The sequence below is a fragment of the Lissotriton helveticus genome, chromosome 5_1 (assembly GCF_964261635.1).
Source record: "Lissotriton helveticus chromosome 5_1, aLisHel1.1, whole genome shotgun sequence".
NCBI lineage: Eukaryota > Metazoa > Chordata > Amphibia > Caudata > Salamandridae > Lissotriton > Lissotriton helveticus.
In genome coordinates this window covers 1,936,084,101-1,936,110,891 of record NC_136065.1, presented here as the reverse complement: position 1 = coordinate 1,936,110,891, position 26,791 = coordinate 1,936,084,101, and the positions used below count along the sequence as shown (strand labels likewise).

At 49.5% G+C, this 26,791-nt stretch overlaps 1 protein-coding gene, 1 long non-coding RNA gene and 1 pseudogene across 2 annotated transcripts in view; 1 reads left to right on the top strand and 2 right to left on the bottom strand.

Moving 5' to 3' along the window:
• SKAP1 (src kinase associated phosphoprotein 1) overlaps positions 1-26,791 on the bottom strand; it is a 1,469,988-nt gene that overhangs the window by 1,205,264 nt on the left and 237,933 nt on the right. The gene's annotated exons all lie outside the window — the stretch shown is intronic.
• LOC144753899 (uncharacterized) overlaps positions 1-26,791 on the top strand; it is a 199,429-nt gene that overhangs the window by 162,788 nt on the left and 9,850 nt on the right. Inside the window, exon 2 of the long non-coding RNA XR_013594589.1 lies at positions 13,099-13,162. This is a non-coding gene — a long non-coding RNA (uncharacterized LOC144753899). The remainder of the gene's footprint in view (positions 1-13,098; positions 13,163-26,791) is intronic.
• Positions 12,123-12,293, bottom strand: LOC144753898 (small ribosomal subunit protein uS14 pseudogene; annotated as a pseudogene).

Sequence of the window (26,791 nt, the reverse complement as noted above, 5' to 3'; positions counted from 1 at the left end):
GGACTCTGGTTGGGGATTCAGGGAGAGCCAGGGTCCGGGTCCCGTTGCGGGGAGGGGGGGCAGCCCGACCATGCGGCCTGTCCAACATACGTCCCCCCCAGCTGAAGGCGGGGAGAGTCAGCCATCTTCCTGGGGACTCTCCTCGCTGAGGCGGAAAAAGCGTGACAGGCCGTCTGCGTTGGCGTGGTCCTGGCCTGGACGATGTTCCACCGTGAAGTCCATCCCCTGTAGGGAGATGGACCAGCGCAACAGCTTCGGGTTCTCCCCCCGCATTTGCATCAGCCATTGCAGGGGTCGGTGGTCTGTTTGCACCCGGAAGTGGGTGCCGAAGAGGTAGGGCCGGAGCTTCTTGAGTGCCCAGACTACGGCGAAGGCCTCCCTCTCAATGGTGCTCCAGCGCTGTTCTCGGGGCAGTAGGCGTCTGCTGATGAAGGCCACTGGTTGGTCGACCCCTTCGGGGTTGAGTTGGGAGAGGACGGCCCCCACACCATGATCGAAGGCGTCCGTCTGCACAATGAATTCCCGGCTGTAGTCGGGAGCCTGGAGCACGGGGGCCGTGCACATGGCGGTCTTCAATTTCTCGAAGGCCGATTGGCAGTCCGGGGTCCAGTTGACTGTTTTGGGGCTCTTCTTAAAGGTGAGCCCTGTGAGGGGCCCCACGATGCTGCCATAGTCCTTCACGAACCGCCGGTAGTATCCGGTGAGCCCCAGGAAGGCCCGGACCTCCGTTTGGGTCGTAGGGGGTTGCCAGGCCTGGATGGCAGCAATCTTGAGCTGGAGAGGGGCCACCAGCCCGCTTCCCACTTGGTGTCCCAGGTAGGTCACGGACCCTTGGCCAACCTGGCACTTGCTGGCCTTGATGGTGAGCCCGGCTTGCTGGAGGGCGTGTAGAACCTCCCGCAGGTGGCGGAGGTGGTCGGTCCACTGATGGCTGTACACAGCAATGTCGTCCAGGTAGGCGGCGCTGAAGTCTTCCAGGCCCGCCAGTACCTGGTTCACCAGCCGTTGGAACGTTGCCGGAGCGTTTTTCATGCCGAAGGGCATTACTTTAAAGTGGTAGTGCCCGTCCGGGGTAGAGAAGGCGGAACGTTCTTGGGCCCTAGGGGTGAGGGCGATCTGCCAGTAGCCCGCCGTTAGGTCGAAGATGCTCAGGTAGCGGGCGGCCCCCATCCGGTCAATTAGCTCATCTGCCCGGGGGAGGGGGTGAGCGTCGGTCCTGGTAACTGCATTCAGCCCCCGATAGTCCACGCAGAACCGGAGCTCAGGGGCAACGCCCGGGGCGGCCGCCTTGGGAACCAGGACGACTGGGCTTGCCCAGGGGCTGTCTGAGGGTTCGATCACTCCTAGGGCCAGCATTTTGGACACCTCGGTCTGGATGCAGGCGCGCAGCCGGTCTGGTACGCGGTACGCCCGGTGTCGAATAGGAGGGCTGTCCCCGGTGTCCACATCGTGAAGGCACCAGGGGGTGACTCCGGGTGTGAGGGAGAACAGGGAGGCGAACCGCCTCAGGAGGGCTTGACAGTCTTGGCGTTGCTCCGGGGACAGGGCCTCGGAGAGCTGGACCCCTTCCACTGAGCCATCCCGCTCGAGGGTCCTCAGTAAGTCCGGAAGGGGTTCGGAGTCTTCTTCCGTCCCGTTATCGGTAGCCATCAGGAGGCTGAGTTCGGATCGCACAAAATGGGGTTTGAGCCTGTTGGCATGGAGGACCCGTAGAGGGTTCCGGGCAGTCTCCATGTCGATTAAATAGGTGACGGGCCCCTTGCGTTCGATCACCTTGAAGGGTCCGGACCATTTGTCTTGGAGTGCACAGGGTTCAACCGGGGACATCACCCAGACCCGTTGTCCCGGTTCGAACTCAATGGAGGATGCGTGCTGATCGTACCATCTCTTCATGTCCTCCTGACTGGCTTCGAGATTGGCTTTGGCGGTTTCTCGGAACCGCCGGGTCTGGTTGCGAAGAGCCAGGAGATACCTGTAGATGTCTGGGGGAGTTTTCTGGGGAGGCTGCTCCCAACCTTCCTTGACTAGGCTGAGGGGGCCCCGGACGGGGTGCCCGTACAGGAGTTCAAATGGGCTGAAGCCGAGGGATTTCTGCGGGACCTCCCGATAGGCAAACAGGAGGCATGGAAGTAGCACGTCCCACTGGCGTCGAAGGGGTTCCTCTAGGCCCATAATCATTCCCTTGAGGGTGCGGTTGAACCTCTCGACCAGTCCGTTTCCTTGCGGGTGATAGGGGGTCGTGAATTTGTAGGTGACCCCGCATTGTTGCCAGAGAGACTTCATATATCTGGAGATAAAGTTCGTGCCCCTGTCGCTGACGACCTCCCGGGGGAACCCCACCCGGGAGAAGATCCCCATCAGGGCTCGGCCCACCACGGGGGCCGTCACAGTCCGAAGAGGGATGGCCTCGGGATAGCGGGTGGCGTGGTCTACTAGGACCAGGATGAACCGGTGTCCTTGGGCTGTTCGGGGGTCGAGGGGCCCCACAATGTCTATTCCCACTCGTTCGAACGGGGTGGTGACGACAGGAAAGGGTTGTAAAGGTGCTTTGATTTTTCGGCCACTTTTTCCGCTGGCCTGGCAGGTGGGGCAGGCCCTGCAGTGGTTGGTGACATCCTTTCGCATTTGGGGCCAGAAAAAATGGGTCACCAGGCGGTCGTAGGTTTTATCCTGTCCCAGGTGTCCGGCAAGGGGGACATCGTGGGCTAAGTTCAGGAGAAAGTCTCGGAAGCGAAGGGGCACCACCAGTACCCGACTGGCTCCTAGTTCTGCAATTTTCTGCTCGCTGTAGAGCAGGTCTTGGTCCCAGTAGATCCAGTGGGCCCCCGAGGTATCCCCTGTGCTCTGGGCCAGAGCTTGCTGCCGGAGTCCTTCGAGAGAGGGACATGTTTTCTGTTCGGCCCGGAATTGTTCCTGAGTGGGGCCTCCCTCCTGACGCCATTGTGCCAGGTCAGGGACGTCCCGAAGCTGGTCGGATCCTTCTTCTGTTTGGGTCGAGGGACTGGCTTCTGGGGTGGCCTCCTCTGGGATGAGCGCGGGAGGAGGTTCCGGCCACTCGGGCTCTTCTAGACTGGGGACCGCGCGGGCGGTCATGGACCGGGTCGTGACGCAGACCCATTCGGGGAGGCCGAGCATCCCCAGGTGTTCTCTCCGTTCGACGGCTGCCCAGGGAGAGCTTTCGAGGTCCTTTCCTAGGAGGCAATCCACGGGGGCATCATCGCGGACAGTTACCTTTAACATCCCTGTTACTCCTCCCCACTCGAAGGGGACGCAGGCCATGCGACAGACTTTCGGAGTTGTCTGCTGATCGGACAGGGCAAAGAATGTTCGGCAGGATTTGGTCTGGAGTGACAAGGTGGCGTCGGACCGCCGTTACACTGGCCCCGGTGTCGCGGAGGGCTTCCGCCCGGCGGCCATTAATGTTGACCCACTGGCTGTACTTCTGCGTGTTGGCGGGGAGGGGGGCCCGCGGAATCATCTCTCTCTCCCCCAAGCAGACCAGCGCCATGGCGGCTGGTGCCCACTCAGAGGGGTCGGTCTCGTACTCTTCTTGGTCGTCCGGGATTAGTTCTTCCCCTAGGGTGGCCGCTGCGACCTGGCGGGGGGTAGTGTTCGGATTCTTTGGGCAGTTGGGATCACTGGCGTAGTGGCCGGGTCGCTGGCATCTGTGGCAGATAACGTTGGCCCGGAAACCGGCCCGGATGGCCGGGCTCCCTCGGCCGGCCGGGGTCGAGGGGCTGCTTGTGGGTGACAAGGGGCCGGGGTCTCTCCCCCGACCCTGGCCCCCTCCTCCTCCTCCCCGGGGGCGATGGGGCCCTGGGTACGGTCTGGATGATTCGCTGGGTCCGTTCCGGCCAACTCGGGTGCTTTCCCACCGGTCGGCTTCGGCGGCGAGTTGTCGAGGTTCGGTTAGTTTACTGTCCAAGAGGTGTTGCCGGAGTTCCACGAAGCAGTTGTTAGACAGGTGCTCCCATACGATAAGGTCAAAAAGTTGTTCGTAGGTGGTCACTTTGTTGCCCTTGATCCACCCTTCGAAGGCTCGACTAAAGAAGTTCACGTACTCCACCCAAGTCGTACCCGGAATCCGTTTGCAGTCGCGGAACCGCTGGCGGTACATCTCGGGTGTGAGCCCGTATCGAGTGAGGAGGGCGGCCTTCATGTGGTCGTAGGATGTCATCAGATGGTCCGGGAGTTGCAGCAGGGCGTCCCGCCCTTCGTTGACAAACCTCCCCCATAACCCGGCTCCCCAGTCGCTCCGGGGAATCCGGTGGGAGGTCATGGCCACCTCATAGGCTTTAAACCACTGCTGTATATCATCGTTCTTGTAGTATTCCCGGATGACATCTTTGGGGATGTGAACCTTGGGCTCGGTAGAGGCAGGCAGGGTCGGTCGTTCGGGGAACCCGAGTTCTTTATTCTGTTTCTGGATTTCCAGTTCCTTGAGATTGCGCTCATGTTCGTACGCTAGTTTCTTTTCCTCTAGCTCTCTCTGTTTTTGCTTCTCTTCTCGCTCCTCTCGGAGCCGTAAGTGTTCCAGAGTTATTTTTTGTTCCGCCAGTTTGAGTTCTCCATCCAAGCGAAGTCGGGCCAGTTCTAATTCGTGGAGTCTGCTTTTTTCTCTTTCTTGGATCTCTTCCAGGGAGAGACCCGCTCTTCTTTCTTCAATTGGTGCGGGGCCCGTCTCGGTTGTTCGTGTTCGGGGTACGGCCGTACCCGTTTCTGCCCAAGCTTCTAGGGCTCGTTTGAAGTCTTCCTTTGTGCTCAGACCTGTGGTTGGAAGGCCAAGTTCTATGCAATATTGCTTCAGTTCCCGGTGGTTGTACTCTTCCAATTTTTCCATCTGGAATTTTTCCGTTGTTCCGCTCTCTGTTGTCATGGTGGTTGTGTGTCGTGGGGAGAGTGACTCTCTGTACTATTATGCGTAGGTTCGGATCGCGCCGCTGGCCACCAATGTTAGACGGGGACCCTGAGGGTCGGCCGTCTACTGAGGGAGAGGTTCCCGATGAGGACCACCTCCGGCGATTGTACAGATATGTCACCTCCCTCCCCACAAACAGCCACCACACCAGGTTGAGTTCAATACTTTTATATAAGGTTTGTAGGGCACGGATATTGGCGATACAGGATATATCGGACCCGAGGGTCCTCTCACTTCTAGTCTCTGTAGGGAAAAAGGGGGTAGCGGGACAGTCTTGGTACCGGGTCGGTACAGGAGGTGGCAAGAGGTGAGCTCACAATCCTCTAGGCTGGCGAGTCTGCAAGTCGGGCCGCGGCAGCGCAAGCAGGCCAAGACGATGGTTTCACGAGGCAGAGGGCCGTGGCAGCGCCAGCAGGCCAAGACGATGGTTTTCACGAGGCAGAGGGCCGCGGCAGCGCCGGCAGGCCAAGACGATGGTTTCACGAGGCAGAGGGCCGCGGCAGCGCCAGCAGGCCAAGATGATGGTTTCACGAGGCAGAGGGCCGCGGCAGCGCCAGCAGGCCAAGACGATGGTTTCACGAGGCAGAGGGCCGCGGCAGCGCCAGCAGGCCAAGACGATGGTTTCACGAGGCAGAGGGCCGCGGCAGCGCCAGCAGGCCAAGACGATGGTTTCACGAGGCAGAGGGCCGCGGCAGCGCCAGCAGGCCAAGACGATGGTTTCACGAGGCAGAGGGCCGCGGCAGCGCCAGCAGGCCAGTCGCGGATGAGTTCTTCTCGGGTCTCTCGACTCCAGGATACAACTGCCTTCCTGGTCTGGCCCTGCCCCAGTTATAGGTCTGGTCCCCTTTGATGTCCGGACCCTCGCGCCTGGGGGCCGGGAGGTCCGGGATGAGGGAGTACAGACACCCAGCAGGGGGGTGGAGCCAGCGCCCAGGGCGGCCTGGGGTGATCGACACCTGGCGGAGGAGAGCCGTTGACGATTCCTTCTCCCATTGACTCGCCAAGTGGTCACTCTGCCTCCTGGGAGGAGGTTGGTGCCTCGATGTCGGGGCCGGCCGGGCCCAGGGTTAGGGTCGAGTTGAGGCCACGCGGCCTCGGGCTGTAGTACCCCAAAATGGCGGCTGGGCCGAGGCCGGGGTGCGGATGGTGACCCGGGCCAGCTGGGTCCGGAGCTGGTGTCTTGTGGTGGAGGGATTGCAGGTTACTTCGGGTGGTCGCCGGGGACTCTGGTTGGGGATTCAGGGAGAGCCAGGGTCTGGGTCCCGTTGCGGCGAGGGGGGGCAGCCCGACCATGCGGCCTGTCCAACACAAAGGGCTTTCCGCTGAGCAGCAACACGTGCCACTGCAATTTTAGAATTTTTGATCCGTTTGAGCTAGAAACCATTTGATGGATTATGAGCAGTTCTCAATTTGAGCCGGTGGTTTTCGGTGCTCAGCACTGGCACTTAATCATCAACAACGGCGCTTTTCATGAGCACCAGTTGAGGACTCATTCATTTATGGTAGGCACTGGGATGTTTAGTGATTTGTACAGAATCACAGGCTGTTGAGCGGAGGCAGAGACTCGAACCTGGTTCCCCAGCTACAAAGTCGGCAGCTCTGGCCATTACGCCAGATCCTCTTACCCACTTTTATGGTTAGTAGTTGGATCTATTTTAGGCGGCCCTGACAGGAGAAATGGGCTGTTGTAAGCTGCCTCCTAACAAAAGCCCCAGCACTTATTTTATTTTTTAATACAAATGAACCACTGATTTATGTGGCAAAAGCGCCAAAACTCATAATTATGCGTACTCCAGGGTCACAGAATCGCTAACTTCCAGTGGCTCTGCCTCTAGTTGGCCGAGATCAACAATGTATGTCGCCACTGTACTACATATGGTACCCAGCCTAAGCCATCTCTGTATCCCTGATGGCTTCCCCGGGGCACACAATGTTATCTATTTTGACTCGGCCTGCTCCTTTCTTCCCAATCATTTAATGATTCCACTCACTCTTGCTCATCCCTTTGTCTCCTTGCCATGCTGGCATCTCGGTTTTTGGAATGATTAATCTCTCGTAGACGAAGATTCCTTTCTTCTCTCTTCCGTCTTTGCCCGTCGTCCTTTCCACACCGACTTTAATTTCCTCTTCTTGGCTCTCGCCATCTGTTGCGCTCTGGAGTCGGGGAGGCATTTCTCTCCACGCCGTCATTTCAGCAGTAGATTTCTAAGCTTTTCCACGTCCCCATGGTGCCATCTGTCTAATATTCATAAAATATGACATTTCCTCACTTTTAATTCTACCGTTTTTGGCACCAGGATAAACACACCATGTGTGGCCGGGCCCGGTTTCTGAGCACTGGGGAGAGAGGGAAACAGACTTCCTGTTGGATACTGCAGCTTTTCGCCTACCCGTTTCCTTCCGAAGAATTTATACAGCGCTTTATACCTGGATGAGGCGCCGAATGGGTTTCGATGGATAAGTGGTGGGCAATTCAGTACACGTTGGACAATGGCTGACAGCTTAATGTGATGAAAATGGACTTTGATTCTTCAACCACGGGAGATCGATAAGGCATCAGTCCAACTGTAGATTTGTTTGATTTGTCACACCTCCTGGTGTCATCTGATATTAATAAAATCTAACATTTGCTCCCTTTTAATTATTCTACCTTTTGGCACCAGAATATAGAATGCAACTGCTGAGCACTAGGAATTAGCGAAACACCCTTTCAGTGTTCTTAAATGAAAGCATCCACTTTTCTTCTAAACGCTATGAAGTGGTGGAGTGACCGCACAGGTGCATCCCAAAAGTCCTTGCGCCGCAGTTCAGTGCAGTAGAGACCCACTCTATGATCTGCAGCGGCCAGACTGCCTCTGATCATGAGATTGGGCGACTATTGCCAAAAGAGGCCAGGTTGGTAGCCGCTGTCATCATGTCCTGTGCAATTGATCTGCGGCTGGAAGCACACTGCTTCCAATATTCATGCTAAAAAACAGACCTACCTAGTCAAATAGGACAATTCACGGCAGAGCTTGCAAAAAAAATCCGAATCCATCTCATCACAGTACATTATAAATGTAGCACGTAAGAAGGTATGATTAAGTCCTATATAACGAGGGTGCAGTAGTAGAGGAATCTATATAGCAGACGCTATTCAGAGGCAGTGATGTGGCAGGAAATGACCTCAACTTCCAATCGTAGCACTGGCTATATTTTGAATCTGTATGTTTTTCTGTTTGTGTTAATCTAACAATTTATGTATTCATCCTGGAAGCATTACTTGTTCTCAATAAGATCGAAATATATTTATATATCTAAAAGGGCCTGAAAAGAAAACAACAAATAGGCACTAGAACTACAACCTCAGCAACTCAAAAAACTATTTAGAACCAACAGCACTCCTCTTGACCTTGTTTTCTTAAGGCAGGAATAAAATATTCTAGGTACAAGTTTGACATTTGTCAAAATGATTGCTTTACACTTAAGGTGACAGCTCAGTGAACTATTGCATCCACTGCATGGATCCCTGTCTGACCTGATCGTGATAGATTAAAATCCTGGCAGGCTGACTCAGCCTTTCATCCTTCCTGGGTTGATAAAATAAGTAACGTTGAGTTTGGTAATAGAAGATATCTGTTATTATTCCAACCCATTCCTCAAGATCAATATGCGCTCTAATAATATGCATGTATACTTTTGCCAAGGGGTGCACTAGAGCAAGCGTGTAGTCAGTCTGATATATGAGGGTGCGTAGGGCATGACTGCCTCTGCTCCCCTTCTTCATCGTCCTTTTCAATGCAAGACTCACATATGATTCTTGATAAGCAATTTACTTTCCCAGATCTATTAGCCTTTCAGTTGTGAGTAAATCTGTACCAGACTTTCAGAAAAAAAATCTATAACATGTCCAATCCGTACCTATTCTCCGGCCTTTTACAGATGATCCTGGCATGAGATCAGCTATTCCTCAAACCTTCCCATAGTTATGCTGACATGCATTGTTTAGGTGGGATGAAAACTATGGGGGTCTCTAAAAGGAGCGTGGCCAAAGAAGCGTAACAGAAACCTTTCAAAGAGGTGTGGCCTCTGCAATTAAGGCCCTGGCTTAAAAGATGTACACTAACAACCAATGCCTCACAGAGCGTCCCACTTTAACTTTAAGTGTCTCTTTGTGAGTTTTTTGTTAATGGCATCCAGACATATAACAACAGACCTATGCATAAAGCAAGCCAGAACTACTGGCTTTGCCAATGCTTGTTAGCAGTTTCAAATAAATACAACAATTATGTTGAAAATTATTAAATTTGAAAATGTTTCAATTCGGAAAATAGACTGAATAAAATACTCTGTGGGAGGAGTAGGTGTGTGAGAGGAGTAGTGGTCTGTGGAGTGTCTTAATCATTCCCTCCCCCACTCCATTGTTCGCTGTAATCTCTCATTCAGTTTGACACGTATGCCCTTCTCCCTTGTGACATTTTACTTATAGTAATAGGATACCATCATAAACATCAACCCACAGCGTGAATTTACCCAGACAATGGAGGCAACTCTGTTCACAGTATGCACTATACAAGAGTCACTTGTGCATGAAAAACAAATTACAAAAGTAATGTATCTGGATAAAGTAGATACTTCTGGGGAATGCATGACGAAATAAAACATGAAATGTTAACATACATCACTGAAAAGATTACCTTACGGGTTTTACAGTAATTGTTGAAAAATCGATTTGTGTATTTGCTTGTAAAGTTAAGGACACGAATATTGAGCGTAATATGGACCCATTTCAAAGTCAGTTTTAAATACACTTTTTAAGGGCCCGTCCCACTTAAAGCCCTATTGATGTGTGATAGACTCAGCACCAAGTTTTCCTGACTTTTGGAGATGATCCTGACGACTGAGTTGCCAAACGGTTTCATGTCAGGCCCAATGAGGGCATGGGCATCGATTCACCAAAATGCCAAGAATAGTGGAAGTGACATCACATACCCATTGACCTTAATTAAATCACAGGAAGTGACATCATATGACCCATGATCGAGATTTTTTCCAGGAGGGCATGTCACGTGACCGTAACATCACTCTCACACTTTTTTACCCCCTTATACTCACTCAAATGTAGGTAGCCCAATACCGGTCAGTTATGGCCAAAATTACCGAATTTCGGCTGTTAACGACCGGTATTAGGCATCTGAGATGTAGGGGCCATATTTAAGCATTCAGTAATTTAAGGAATCGGTAATTTAAGGAATCGGTAAATTACCAAATTCTTAAAATACCGATTCGGTAAATTACCGAATCCTTAATGTAGGGAGCACTCAAGTGAGTGCATTTGTCATTTAAGGATTCGTTATTTACCACCAACTACAAGTTAGTGGTAAATACCGAATACCTTTAAAAAAAGCAATTATTTGGTTTTTTTTAAAGTGCCATGAGGCAGACATACATGCCCTTAGGGCATGTATGTGTGCCACATGTGCACCCATGCACTATTCAGGGGTGCAACAGGGTGTCAATGTGACACCCTGCCACCCTTGTAAATGGTCCCCCTATTACCGATTCGGTAAATACCGGTAATACCGAATATTACCTGTTCGGTAAAATGTACCGAATCTTTATCTACATCCCATTTACCGATTCGGAAATACCGAATCGGTAAAATCCAGTATTTTAGAATCGGTAAATGCGAATTACCTACATCTGGCCCCTAGTCATTCTTACTCACATTCACTCTTAACCCCTTGGCTGCTGGGGTCATTCCCCTGCCTTGCAGGCGCGCACAGCGCCCCGGTGCTCATGACGAGCTGAGCTCGTCATGAGCCACGGTGGTCGTGTGCTCATGATGAGCTGAGCTCGTCATGACCACACCCGTTTCATTAGAACGCTCGCACAGCAGGGAAATTTGTCCAGTGTGCGAGCGTTCTAACAGTCATGACGAGCTCAGCTCGTCATGAGCACCGGGGCGCTGTGCGCGCCCTCCCTCCCCCCAGCACGGCAGGGGAATGACCCCAGAGAACGCACACACCCTGGCACTATGGCGCAAGGGTGTGTGCGTTAGCGAGTGGCTGCCAAAAGTGCACCAGTGCACAGGGAGAGAAACCAGGCCCAGACTGGCCGTTGCGGGCACCGGGCAATCCCCCGGTGCGCCGCAAGGGTGGGGGCCGGTTTGGGGCCCCTGGGGGCCGATTTTGTTACAGGGCCGTTTTTGCATCATAGCTGCAAAATCAGCCCTGTAACAAAATCGGCCGAGAAGCGGCCCTGGCACAGAGCTCGGTCACCCCGCAACACCTCCCTCCACCCCCACCGAGGGGGTGGGGGGCTGGCCGAGCACTTTGCCAGGGCCGGTTTTCGTTCCCAGTCCGGCCCTGAGAGAAACAGTGCACCATATCTTTGGAGATATTCTGCATTTTATCTCTCTCCCTTTGACACAAGGCAGTGCAGCATCTTTGGTGCTGGGCTGCCTTGCATCATAGAATAGGAAATTTGGGTCTCAGTCTCACCCACCACCTGTCACTGACTCTCACTCATACATATGCTTACACATGCTCACACATACATGCTCTTATCTCACAATCATATTCTCACCTGCAAGCGCACACACAACGTAGATTTAAAACCATTTTGACATACCACAGCGGCCACCAGAGGCCCAGTGCAGAATTGTGCTGTAACTAAGGAATGCAGCGCAACCTCTGATTTGGTTCTGATTTGCCACCTCTGAATCCAAGGTTTGCAAGACCAGTGCTAGGAGTCGTAAGGAGTAAGCCAGGGGTCACAGCTGCAGCTCCTAAATGACGACCATAAATGAGGGATTTGTTTACCCAACAGCATCATGTTCTTTTGGGGCTTGCAGTCTTGCTCTTTCCCTATACATACGTGCTATGACTCAAGCATGCAAAGGCCTATTTTACATAGAAATGGGTACGAGTTTGGCACTTGAACTGTGGCCACTAAGCAGATATGAGTGTTGCAGCTGCACAAACCTACCAAGCTTTCAGTGGCAGCACAGGAAGAGGCAGTGCAACCATTTATTTCCAAACTGCTCACAGAGCAAAAGCCCTCTTAAGCATTGCAGCCTTATCTGGACAGCCATTTATGTAGGATATGGCAAATGCTAGGCAAACGTGCTGGGAGCATAGTCCATTTTGGGCATAGGCATAGCTTTTCTTTCTTTGCCGCTCTTTCCTTCGACGTCCATGCAGCCGTAATTGTTTTTACTAGTTTAGTCCAAATTCACAAAGCTATGATCTTTGGCATACTGCCTGAAACACTGGCGACACATGTTCAAACCATATTTGCGAATCACTCCGTGCCTGTTCGAGCACACGCGGCAAGATTGGGAACCCTGTCCGAACATCCTCGGGTGGCTCCACTAGAGCAGCTGGTGACCCATCTTGTTCTTTCACAGATCGCGAAAAGCAAGGCAGTGATGCATGCTCTGGTTTTCATATTTCAGTTCTTAATCTTCTCTTAATGATCCATTGAAATGCTTTGCATTTGTATATGATGCATTACCCTGCCTAGAAGCTGGGATTGTCTGGCAATGTTCTGGCAATGTTACGCTTAATTTATTAACAAAGTAGAAATGATTCGTATGAGCTCATAAGGTCAGACTGGTACCATAAACACAAGATTTACAAAACGTATACACACAATGACGCCTTTGACCATTGCATTTCAATGGAGTAATTTGATTCTTTCTTCAACACAAGAAAATCAAGCACACGATGAAGAGATCTTAATCAGGTGACTGGTCGGCTGCTCTGGAATATCCCAGGCCTGCTCAAGGTCTCACATCTGAACCGCAATAAATCCTGAATATTTTGAGGTCTCGCTGCTATGTTGCTTGTGTAGCCAGCATTTACATGCACCTTACTATGAATTGTATGGTCGTATTCAGGTTTAACAATTTGTGCCCCATTTATGTATGTGGGATTCTCATTGACTTAAGCAAAATGTAGTCTGTTTGAAAAGAAAGTATCTGTCAGTTTTATTTAAACATGAAAGTTTGTGGTATTTTCATAGTACAAATTTAGCAAAATGGCAGTGGATAACTGTACAAGGTCAAAGGCAAATTTAGAGTGAATGAGCGATCGGAAGGAAAGTTGGGTTCTGAGAGTGGAGGTGGGCTGTTAATTCATTGTGATGCATTGATCTTTAAAGAGGGGTGCTTACGTCTCTTTCTTACATTGGAATAGGGTTGGTGCAGTCCTGATGGATACAAGTATGTTGTTCCAGAAGCTAGGCGTGTAAACAGAGAAGGCAAGTTTGGTTTTGAAAATATTATTTTTGCACTCTTTCGTCTCCATTCTGATCGTGTACGAGCTGCGGGTGTGTGACAGCCACCAGAAGAGGTGAGCTTGTCCGGCAGATACTGAAGGTGCCCATCAGGTAGCTTTTCATATCAGGTTGGCTGCTTTTGAAGATGTGCAGAATGGAAAGGAGAGCCAATGGAGATCCATTAGGGTAAGCGTGCAGTGGTCACATTTCTTCAACCGCTTGCTGAGGCTTACTCTGCGGTGCAGGATACCACTGGGGGGCACTGGAGACAGTTAGGTCAAGGAGCAAGGTATTGTCACCATCCAGAAGTAACAATACAATGATTTGCACAGCAGTTCTGAAGTGACTTCAGAACTGCTGTATTGTTTAGTTTGTGGACAGTACTACGTAAGAGCTAAATGTGCTTTACATGTACAGATTTAAGTGCAGAGGTGTCAGTTCTATTTGAGGCATCTTTAGCTGATTACATGCTTTTGATGCTATGCTGCGTGCTTGTGGTGTTGTATGTTTGGGTTAATATGGTCCAAATAGCTTGTGGTTAGGTACAGGGAGCGCTATTGAGGCTGCAGAGCTTAGCAAGCCATGTAGCTTAGGTGCTTTGTTGTGTGTACCAAGCTGACGTAGCTAAAACATTTTCTTGGGCGTGTCTGTGTGTATATGTGTGTGTGTGGGAAATACATTTTTATAGTTCACTGTGATTAGAAGCAGCATGCTTTAAGTGATGTGCTCTTTAGTGTATGCACTGCATTATTTTAGCAAAACATGTATATACAGTTGAAGTGGTAGTGCTCAGTCAACCATCTGGTTTTGGTGTTGTGTGCACAACCTAAGATGTACTGTTTCTACATATGAGGGGTGAGAAGGAAACTGGAGTGTGACCCTGTTTGGCCTGTCAGCGCTTAACTAGCTATATGTTGTGCTGCCATGCTATTTGTGTGCGAGTGATAAGATGATTGTCAATAGCAGTCTATTGGGTTTGATTTTTTTTAGATCTATCCAGAATCCTGAGTAAATAGTACATTTTTGTATTGTTGTTTACAAATCTTGAAAAAGAAAGTTTATTTGATACATTTGGGTCTATTATCTGATACAGACTGCTAGCCGCAGATTCCTTACCTTAGAATTACCTGCAGGTGTCAGACTGGATCCGGAAATGTTTCGTGAGCAGTACCCCTGCACGCTGGTAGGTGGCGTTGTTCAGCTCCATCTTGTTTTGTCTGCGTCAAAAGTGGCATGTGCGGTGCCTGTATAGACACCACCCCAGCAAACTGCCATCAGTTCTTTTCTTTCCATGCCAGTCATTGCAGATCAGAAGAGAGCTAACCCTGGTCACTTTTTGACTAGTCTTTTTAGGTTTCGCCCTGGCGTTGCAACTGCATAGCAGTTGCTCCGCCCAAGGGCGAAATCTAATGTTAGCTCTATAGTGGCGACTTGAAACCGCCCCTTCTTCCATTGGCTAGCTCCATAAATGGAGGCTAGCCATTGGAAGAGATTGGCCGTCAATCACGTTTTCCAGAGAAAACGCGATTCGGGGGCGTTTCTGGGTCTTTTTTAAGCCCCGCCCCTTGTTGCCGTGTGTCCCGGGCCGCGCTGTGATTGGCTGCAGGCCCGGGACACCCCAGTGACGTCGTTTTCCCGGGCCGCGCTGTGATTGGCTGCCGGCCCGGGACACCCCCGTGACGTCAGCCAATCACAGCACGGCCCGGGACTTGACTTGTTTTTTAAGAATGTGTGAGGGACGTTGCTCTCAAAAGATACCCATTTCATTTGCTGGCTGGCTACTGTAAAAGTCCTCTCTCTCTTGTTTTATTGTGCACGGGGCGCTGCGACACCTCGGGTTACAGTTGACTGGTTTGTTTCTACAGGCGATTCAACAGCGACCGCCATATTAGAGAAACTGTACCATACAGCGAAAAGCGCAGCTCTATACACAGATGTTGATGGCGCACGAGTCAACGTTTTGTGTCAGTTGATTTCTATCATAGTTGCGTGTACTTCTAGCGAGCATTGTTACAGCAAAAAGTCATATTTAACGCAGCACTGAAACCTAGCCCAGCTACCACAACGTATCGATAAATGGCAAACAGTATTTTAATGTACACCTGCTGGCTGCATTGTTTACGTTTGGCTACGTCTGGTTGTGGATTATTCACGCTGTTTTTTTAACATGCCTGGACGTTTCCGTTTCTGAAGTAGTCCACAAACTCACATTGTCCTTCTTCCATCTCCATGTAGGTTAGAGTGCTAAAGGTCACGTCAGTGAGGCGACTGATGCAACGTGCGCCCTTCTTTCAGCTGCATTGGTGTACAGTCTCGGAGCAATATGTTCATAAATGTGTACTCTGTAACCTCCTTCCCCACGGTGCCATTTAAAATCTCGTATGCCTGGCAGCACGCCCGTATTGTCTGAAGCATCACAACTTATACCTGTTTTCACTGTCACAATTCCAAGAAAGTGGTTCCTAGCTGATCTCATTCTATCTGCCGGGCTGCGTCAACAACTCATGGTTTCGCTTTTGTTTAAATGGTGACCCTGTTCCGAATTGCTCACACCTTCGTTACAGATCAAAGCGCTTTTACCCTCGTGCAGCCTTAAACCCCCCCTCTTTCCAGAGATCTAGACACAGGGAATGTCTGTGCTGAAGTCCTCCGTCCCGGCTCCTGAGCGCCCGTCTCTCTTCAGACATGTCTGCTACGAGAATCTGCTGGCCGGCCTCAGCGGGGGCTTGGTGTCCACACTGGTACTGCACCCCTTGGACCTCGTCAAGATCCGCTTTGCAGGTAATGTCTCTCACCTATCCCTCTTTCACCAATCTCAATCCTCTAGTTTATTTTATGTGGCGGTCCTGGTTGAGCGCCCATGCTCACCATCCATTTAAGACGGGGTATGCCTCCACGGTGCCCTGTAAGAACTGTAGAGGTATAATGTTGTGATGTTTGTGGCACCTCAATAGTAGCTGAGGATAAATTGAATGCAGAACATATGTGAAGCTTGCAGGATTTGAAACGTTTTTGTCCGATAAGGAGGATTAAAAAGAGTTGTTACTGAACACCAGAGATGCAGCATATTTTCCCTATAACCTATTTGGGAATTGTTTTGGTGTTTTGCTCGAGTGACCAGAGAGGTCCTCTTATTTAGTATTGTGAATTATCACCTAGTAGTGTGTTGTAATAACTGTAGGAACCTTGGAACTAGACAATGTTCGGAGGCGTTTAGGATCCTTAAGTACGATACAAGTATCCCCATTGTTTATTCAGTCGGAAGTTTTTTATTTTCCATGTGGTGCTCTCGCAGGTACTATCTTAAATGCTCACAATGGGCGTTGGATGCCCCTAGAACTGATTTGTAACCATTACACTCCTCAATAAAGTGGGCAGTCCATCTTCCCCTGGTCATTTAATGATGGTTTCAAATTCATAGCCCTGCTGTCTAGTCTGACTAAAACCTATTTTTTTTGTGTTTGGGGAACCATGATTCTCCAGGCTTACTCCTCATTATTGTTAAAATTTCATGTGTGGAGGATACCTTTAGAATGGAGCAATCCCAATGTGAGGACTATGTTAAAATGTTATACTGTATATGTCAAGATTTGGTCATCTTTTTAAATTAATGTATTTATTTATTTATTTTATCTGTATTATGCACTTTCCATGTATGAACTCATGTGTACAATCCAGTCCATTCCCCACAAGTTATGATTAATCGTCCGGAATTATCAGGCTTGCGAATTTCTATTTCTTTGGTCTTTTTTCAAACCTTGTATACATTGATATTAATTTTTTCATTCATAAATGTGTAATTTTATTATGTGGCTATTCCCATGTTCCCATCTACTTTTTAGGTCCCGCCTGTCAATGCGCTTGCGCATTGAGCTTGAGAGAATATAGGGGCTTAACGAGAGCTTAACTATCGGGGGAATTCATGCTGTGCCCGTGAAAAGCAAGCTCAATGCGCAAGCGCATTGACCTAAAAGCGCGTGCACATGAAAGCCAGCCATCTGCCGCCAGCAGCTTCACTTGGGATCCGCTCCGCCCCTTGCTGCATCAAAGGCTTTAATTTCGACAGGCCGTGTCGCATTTGTCCCCCCCACCCTCCCCACAACAGCGGGCAGCTTGGCCTCAGGCATTCACCCCAGCGCGACATCTCCTCCCCCCTAATTACATCCCTGCTGTTTACTTCTTTCACGGCCGCGAGGCCGTGCTTCAAAGGTATCCGCCCCCTGCTTTAATTACATTAGCTTAGTTTTGGTGATTTTGGTTAATATTGGGTCTAAAGTTACTTAACTTCATATATTTTAAATTGGGGTTACAGTTGTGGTTAGGTTAAGGTTCCTTTTTAAGTGAAGTAATTTTATGTAACATTAGCGTAACAAGGTCAGTTTAAGGGTTTGACTGCACCCCGCTCGGACTCCTAGGGTTGGGGTTGTGACGTGGCCCTTGACCCCCGGCAGAGCCTCCTTGTTTACCTATGTCTTCCTTAAATGTTTTGATATATCAAAATGTGTAGCCTCCATTAGTAAGTATGTGCATTTAGTGTGATGTGTCGCCAGGCATGTTCTAATATTAGCTGTGTCTTTTATGTAGCGTCTGGTACACTGGTACATTTGATTGCACCCGTGTGTCATTTACATATTTTCATCCCTCTCGCTTTCTTACCCTTTTCCTTCTCACCCTCTTTGTCACCCCTCTCTTTCTCTCACTCTCTTTCTCAACTCCCTTTGGTTCGCAAACTTAGCACCTCACTGGCTTTCACTTTTTGCATGGTCGTCTCTCGTTCAAACTCCTCTCTTACCACCTTTCTGTCACTCGCTCTCCTCTCACACTTGCTCATCATGACTTTCCATCTTTCTTTCATATCTGTCATTCCCGATTTCTTCTGCCTCACATCCGCTGCACTTATGAACTTTTCCCACTCATAATTATCTTCTCGCTTTGTTCGCTATCCATATTCTATTCCATTCTCTCTACTAAAGCACAAACATTACTTTTTGATAAACAAATGCAAAGATTACGTTTTGGAAAATGGAAACTGTAGACAGGGTTATAAATAAATGAAGTCGATGTCTCAGCAAACACATTTTTTTTAAACCCAGTGTTGTTAAAAAGAGCATTCTGCATTGTACGTAGCCACTCCATGGTCTTAGTTTCTCAGGCAACAGAATATCTCCTCAAGTCTACGCAATGTAAGGAAGAGTTACTGAAGCTTAAGCCGGTTTGATCGCTTTACTTGACTTAAGTGGCTAGCAAAATATTTTCGCATTATGTCTGTGATCTTGCAGAAATTCCTGGAATCCTTGAGAGCCAATTGTCAGTGATCTGCCTCGGACATCGTCTTTATGCTGCCACAGGGGCGGGGGGGACACATAGACAGTATCGGAGGGGCCGTCTTCTTCCGGGATGCTGGTCAGGGGGGAGAGTGGACCTTCCATTTCCGGCACGGTGTGTTCTGGCGCTGGTTGTTCGTGTATCCATCTGTCTCTTTCCCTGTACTTTTCTGTTGCCCGTGCCTGCCTGCTAGTGAGAGTCTGTGTGGTGTGCCCTTTCTGTGTTTGCTTTTCTGTCTGCGTCTGTGTGTGTGTGTGGTTCTGTCTGTGTGGGTGCATGTGGCTCTGTGTGTTGCTCTGTGTGGGTGCAAATGCAATAGGTCTCGCATTTGCAAGAGATTAAGCTATTGGCAATGTAAATGACAATGCCATTTATTTATCTATTTTCAAAACCAACACATAAATAAAAATGTTGTCATTTACAATGCCAATAGCTCAAACGTTTCCAAAGGCGAAACCATTGCATTGTAAATGCTTGGTTTTTTTTGGTCGAAGACTTTTGAGAAGTTTTTCTCCTGGTGTGGCAGGAATGTCATCTTGGAAGGCCGACTTCAAGGCCTGTGGTGCCTGTCATGATTGATGTCAGTGAAGGACCTCCATCTAGTGGGCCTCTGGTGCCTTGAGCGCAACCACAATATGAATACCAATGTTGATGGTTATGCGATGAATCCAAAGGCTTTAAGGGAGCGATCCCTCAAGCTCTTGGCAGCTCGACTTGCGACACCGCGAAATTCTCAATTCTGGACATGGGGAAGGTCCAGGGATCGGTCGCGGGGTCCAAGATCTTTGTTGCACTGGTAGAAGGCTGATCACTCGGGTAAGTCCCACAGCAAGAAGAGTAAGAAGTCAAAGAGGTCTTCTACTTCACCTCATCCATCAGCCGACGAGAAAGTATCGCCATTTGAGGCCTAGCTACGCGTTTGTGCTAGTGCCTAGCTTTGTTCTTCCTAGAGTTTCCGGGGGGCAGGAGAGACCCTAGCTCAACTCCAGGAGGCCATGCATCTCATATTTGAGCAGCCTCTTCTCACCGGCGTGCTTTCAGTCCCATGGGTTTGGAATGGGCCACTACTGGTTCCACATGGGCTGTGCCAGTCGGGTCCCTTGGATCCACAGATTTTGCCTGGTGTCGGTCGTACTACCTTGACCTTCGCCAGCGCCAGTCCTGATGCAAACGCTCCCAAAGCCGCAGTCGCTTTCTGATCCCAGACAGACACAGAGCTAGAGGGGCGTCGTATGACACGGACTCCGGTGTCGACTCGAACCATGTCTTCCAGGCCAGAGTCCTATTCCAATGTGTTAGGACTCATGGATGAGTGAGAGGAGTGCTGGACCCTGAAGAATACCAGCCCTTAGATACTAACGTGGACTGGTGTAAGACTTAGCAAAGACCAGGGGACTGGACACTTCTCCAAATACTGGAATGCTTTCTCGCCCTACCGTGGCTACAGAGAAGGAAGCTTTGTTTGCAATGGTGGTGTAGAGGGCAGAGAGGGTCTGGACCGTACCATATCCTCAGTGTCAGTCAAGACAAACATCTTGACAGAGGTGCTTCAACCAGGAGTATTTACAACAAGGGGTGGTGAGGGACAGAGTCTCTGAATTAAGCAGAATACTCTCACCCAGTCAAGAGATCAGGGCTAGATCCAACACCGTTTTTTAGCTCATTGCACCATCCCAGTTTCAGAACCTGGCTGTATGCAAATTAGTCTGTCCCTGGCCCAGTGCATCATGGGAACAGGGCAGACCAGACTACAAAAGCCAATTCTTACACTGGGAAGGAAACTAGCTTCCGGGGACCGGTTTCTGGCATTACAGCCGTCTTCGGCCCGGCTTGCTTGAATCCTGATGGTGCAATGAGCAAGGGACTCATGTCTGAGTATACCCTTCCACGCTTAGGGTGGACAAAAATATTTACAACAAGGGGTGGTGAGGGACAGAGTCTCTGAATTAAGCAGAATACTCTCACCCAGTCAAGAGATCAGGGCTAGATCCAACACCGTTTTTTAGCTCATTGCACCATCCCAGTTTCAGAACCTGGCTGTATGCAAATTAGTCTGTCCCTGGCCCAGTGCATCATGGGAACAGGGCAGACCAGACTACAAAAGCCAATTCTTACACTGGGAAGGAAACAAGCTTCCGGGGACCGGTTTCTGGCATTACAGCCGTCTTCGGCCCGGCTTGCTTGAATCCTGATGGGCTTGGTAGTTTGGTCTGCCCTGTTCCCATGATGCACTGGGCCAGGGACAGACTAATTTGCATGTAGCCAGGTTCTGAACTGGGATGGTGCAGTGAGCTAAAAAACGGTGATGGATCAAGCCCTGATCTTTTGACTGGGTATGAGTGTTCTGCTTAATTCAGATGCTCTGTCCATCACCACCCCCTTTTCTGAATCAACCAGGAGTGACCTCCTCAGAACCACTTGTTCCATTTAATGATGCCCCTACAGATGTTCTGCTTGAGACTTGGTCCAAGCCAGGCATAGGGGCTCCTGTGAACAGGACGAGTGCCTGTCGCCACAGCCTGCATCCGGGGGACCCCAGTTTCCTCACAAACACCCTACCCCGGAGAGCTTGGTGGTCCAAGCCTCTACCTTCCATATAAATCCTGGCACATTCCCTACCACAATATCGCTGATATATGAAAGTAATATCAGTCCCAGGATGCATCACGCCATATGAGATGATAAACATCATCGTAAGCCAAATTTAATCCACTGTGGATTAAATTTGGCTTACGATGATGTTTATCATCTCATATGGCGTGATGCATCCTGGGACTTATATTACTTGTATATCAGCGATTTCGATGCATATTACAGACGCTTTAAGGATGAAGCGTACACCAGGATAGATCCCCTTGACGAATACATTTAAATAAATTTGCTAAAAAAGAGGCGTGCGAGGCATACATTTTTTCAAACTTTTTACATTTTCTACCATTTCACTGGATAGGGAATCCAAGAGGCTGGACCCTGCAGTCCGTGAACACTGCGTGCCATGCTGTATGAGTTTTGGTTGTGCAGGTGCTGCCCATGGTTCCGGAGGAGGCCCGGACCATATTCCCCCAGGCTTTCGCGTATGGAAGAGATCGAGCTAAGTTTACAATCTGATGTGGACTAAATACCATTATCTCGCTGGACAGAGCAGTTTTTCAGGACAGTGGACTTATGGCGCATCGCCTAGATGATAAAAACTGGCTTTTCAGGAGATGTCCAAGCATCGCTTATGGATATGCCCTTTGACGGCTCTCATCCCTTTGGAGATGCTTTAAGAACAGCAGGGCTAGGGCCAGGTCCTTGGGCCTTTCCATGGCCCCTCTCCATCCCCAATCCACCTTTTGCAGCCATTGAAAAGGCTTATACCTGCATCTATACCCTCCAAGCCACTGCAGTGTGCAGCATCTGAGGGGCCAAGGATGCGGTAGCCACAGACCCCGTGGGTCAGACAACCAAAGGTTGCGCCAGTCCAACCCCCAATCGGCAGCCTCCAAACCCTTATAGTCTGCCTTCCTACCACGATGGGCACCTAGTGGGAGGCAGGATGTACCATTAACTGCCCCATTGGAGGTCTAGAACACCAGACCGATGGATTATCCTAATTGTCCGGATACTCTCTCCCCTTCATGACTACCCCTCCACCCATGCCACCTGCTTGCGGCAGATTGATGGAGGACCATCTATCTTTGCTCTGCCAGGAAATGATGGCTTTCTTGGCCAAGTGAGCCATTGAGACCATTGAGAGGGTGCCGACATCAGAAGTAGGTTATGGTTGCTATTCACACTACTTCATGGTGCCCAAGACGGATAGAAGCCTTCGTCCTATCCTAGACCTGCACCCTCTCAATTTCTTCCTCAAGAAGGAGAAGTTCAGAATGCTCAAGCTCGCTCATGTCCTATCTGCCCAAGAGACTGGATGGTAGTGCTGGACTTGCAGGATGTATATTTCCACACTCCCATCCTGCCTGTCCATAGGCATTCCCTGCGGTTTGCGGTGGGACACAAGCACTTTCATTTTGCCATGCTTCCTTTCGGCCTTACCATAGGGTGTTCACCAAGATGATGACGGTGGTTTCAGCTCATCTTTGGAGATCAGGGGTGCTCGTCTTCCCCTACCTCGATGACTGGCTGTTGAAGGTGGGCTCGCCTCAGACTGTTGTCTTTCACCTATAGACTATAGAAGACCCCCTGCATTCGCTGGGGTTCACTCTCAATGTGTTAAAGTCACACGTGACTCCCTCTCAGATGCTCCCTTTCATTGGAGCTGTTCTAGACATGGTGCAGTTTTGGGCCTATCCTCCTAAATGGCAAGTTCAGGATAATAAGGCTATGGTATCGATATTTCAGCCTCTATCCTGGATTTCTGAGAGACTGACTCTGAGGCTGCTGGGCCTCCTGAGTCCTACTTATGACCTATGCCCGCTGGCCTATTCGGGCTCGGCAGTGGGACCTGAAGTTCCAGTAGCACAGCATCAGCGGAATTTCTCTGACATGGTCCATATCTTGGAGGGAACTGCAAAAGATCTGCACTGGAAGTTAACGAACTGTGATTGGGTCAGAGGCAGACCCCTCTCCCTTCCCCAACCAGATAAGACAGTGGTGACAGATGGGTCACTCCTGGGATCGGGTGGCCATCTGGGAGAAGTGGAGATCAGTGGCCTTTGGTCTCCAGCGAAATCTGGACTCCACATCAACCTTCTGGAGCTCCGGGCAATCCAGCTAGCATTTAAAGTCTTTCTACCCTCCGTCAAGGAAAGGCTGGAGGAGGTGTCCACAACCAACACCACCGCTACATGGTACTCCAACATACAGGGCGAGGTGGGGTCATGGACCCTTTGTCACGAGGCACTGTGTCACTGGACTTTGCTAAAACATCAGGGCCTACCCTAGTGATTCAACACCTTTTGGGCTCTCTCAATGCCAGGGCAGACAAACTCAACTGAGGATGCCTAGAGGATCACGAGTGACGTCCCCAGTGGGAGGTGGTGGAAGGTTTCTTTCAGCAGTGCGGAGAGCCTTGGTTAGATCTGTTTGCCTCCATAAAGAACGGGCCTCTCCTGCACCTTTCCGCCCATAGAACTCCTGCCCAGAGTTCCCAAGAAGATCAAGAAGGACAGGGCCTAGGTCATCCTTGTAGCTCCCGAATGGGCTCAGAGAGTTTGGTATCCTGAGTTGTAGAGCATGGTCATCAGTCCTCCAATCAGCCTGCCCCTTCAGGTGGATCTTCTGTCGCAGCAGCAAGGGAGGGTTCTCCAACCGAATCTGTCAACACTCCGCCCTCTTGTGTGGTGATTGAGCGGCGACACTTGACAGCTTTCAACCTTCCGCCCAAAGTCTGCAATGTTATCTTGACAGTCAGGCATCCCTCCACCAAAAAGGTATACACCTGCCATTGGGCCAAGTTTGTAGCATGGTGTGCAGAAAAACTGGTTGACCCTCTTTCTCCAGTTCTTCTATGTATTATTTTCCTTGCCCAGCAGGGTTCTTCTCCTTAAAGGGCTACCTTTCTGTTATATCAGCTTTTCTGTGGTTGCCTGACTAGCCATCCCGCTTCAAATCCCCTATTGTACATAGGTTCTTGAAAGGCTTGCAACATATGTTTCCTGCCTCGTTGGGACCTTAATCTAATCCTAATGTTCCTGATGTGCGCTCCTTTTGAGCCCTTGCAAAACTATCCTCCCAGGTTTCTTAACATCAAGACAGCCTTTCTGGAGACAATAACATCTGCCTAGAGGGTCATTGAGCTTCAGGCTTTGTCATCCAAGCCTCTGTTCTTGAACATCTACCCAAGCAAGCTGGTTCTACGAACTACAGCTTCCTTTCTGCTGAAAGTCATTACTCCCTTTCATGTAGGCCAGTGCATCAACCTGCCTCTCTTTTACACTCCACCACATCCCTCTAAAGAAGACGAGAGGCTTCACCGACTGAACCCAAAAAGAGTGTCCGTGCGACATAGTTCTGGGTGGATGACCAACTCTTCATGAGGTATGTCGAGCGCAGAAGGGGAAGGCAGCGCAGAAGTGGACCATATCCCCATGGATCGTGCTCTACATTAAGATCTGCTACGCATTGGCCAAGAAGCAACCCCCTGAGGGTTCATGTGGTAATTCCACCAGAGCCAAGGCTGCGACCATTGCACTAGCAGTCCTAGACACCTGCCAGGCAGCAATGTGGACCTCTCTGCACATGTTCACAAAACAAAATTGCCTGGAAAGTCATATTCGTCCAGATAGGCACTTTACATTAGAGACCCTGCAGGACTTGTTGGTGTTAAATTGTTTCGCAGACCCACCTCCAGGGAGGTATCACTTGGGTATGTATTCTAAGGTAAGGAATCTGCGGCTGGAAGTCTCTATCAGATTAATAAGTTACTTACCTTTGGTAAAGCCTTATCCGGGAGAGGCTCCATCTTTCCACAGATTCCTTAGCGACTCACCCATCCTCCCTGCACTGCGAACGGATTTCTAGGGACAGGGCTATTTCCACTCCCTGGGCCATAGTTTTCCACACCAGTGGTCCGTGTTCTTCGTGTCTCTGTGCTCCTGGCGTGAAAAATTACAAAAAGAAACTGACGTCAGCATGCTGGGGTGGCGCCTATGTAGGAACTGCTAACTTCATGTCATGGCACGGACAATGCTACGTGGAGATGAACGAAGCCACCTACCGGCGTGCAGCAGTACTACTCACAATAAAGTTCCAGATCCAGTCTGCCTGGGGATAATTCTAAGGTAAGGAATATGCAGCTACATAGAGTCTCTACCAGATATGGTGTTACTAAAGGTAAATTACTTGTTCTTTACTGTGCGTTAACTTATTAAAATGCATTGGCAGCTCATGTAGTTGCATAGCATACAGTATATTATAACATACACAAGGGGTCATTTAGAGTTTGAGGATGTGGGACAGCTGTCAAGAATTGGCAGATATCCTGTTTGACCTATTTAGAGTACATAGCCAGGAATACACTTTTACTGGCCTTACAGAACTGCCTCCAATTGTTGGTGCGCACCTCGCATCTGTTAAACTCCAAACTGTAAATGACCCCTTAATTCTTTCAAATGCGAGATTGTTTGCTGCATCTTCTTCCACTTAAGGAAAGGGCAGATGAACTGTGTGTTGTTGACTGCATGTTCAATGCTGTGGTCCGTATGTAGTGGGTATGTGTTCATTGTAGAACATCCTTTTTACAATTTGTTCTAGAGAACGTCAAAGTGGCCCTTGTAACATGTATGTTTATGATTTGGTTTCTTTCGCAAAGACTCCAGGACTGCTGTTCAAGCCCTTGTGCTCTTGCATTTGGATGGTGCTCTATGTCCCCCCAGACTCATCCTAGGCCTGACAAAATATAATCACGTCACCCCCATGCTGATGGAACTCCTTTGGATCCTCTTACCAGTGTACCACATCTCCAAAACAAGCTCATCATTTAAAACCAGCACCTCGCTTATCTTGCAGACAAGCCCACCATCTCTGGTGGTACTTGGTTCACCTGCAGCTAGAAAGCCATCACACAGCAAACTAAGAAGTGTAAAAAATAATAAACAAGACTGCAGGCCTCTTCCAAATGTGCACCCAGGATATGGATTCGCATCCCCAGATCCATCAGGCCCACCCCAGAGCTACTCCAATTTAGGAATGAGTAGAAGACTCGCCTCTTAAAGAACACTGCATCCCAATACAGTAACAGACCACAAAATAGCTCGCTCTCCTATCATTAGTTGACTTTATGCTTGTCCTTAACCTTATGCCGTGCTCTGCTGCCCTTTAACTAGGTTCATGCTGCAGAAATACCATAAACAATCATCTTGCATATGTAGATGAAAACCTACAAGGTGAAGTTTTTTGCAAGATCAGAGAATCGTTCTGTTTTAAATAGGAACCTTACACACAGGTTATATTTTCTGAGAGTTTTTTTAAACGTTGAGGAATAAGATGGCAAAATGTTAGGTAGATAGGTAGATCTGCCTGTGACTCTTCCTGGAAGGATAATGCGACAGCTTATTTGTTTAACTTTGAGATAGGATGCATTAAATGTGGACGTGTGTACACACAATGATGATTTGGAGAACTATCCCAAAAGCTAATACGGATAATCAATATTTATGTGCCATTCTATATTACTCCATCTACATGAATCCATCTCAGTGGATTGAGGATGTGCAAATTTGTGATAATCATAAAATGTGGAAGCGGGAGTTTTACTTTTAACTTGTGACAAGTATCAAATATAATTTCAGGGAAACCCTACACATGAGAAAGGATTGAATTAATGTTGTTGGCTGCGTGGGATTC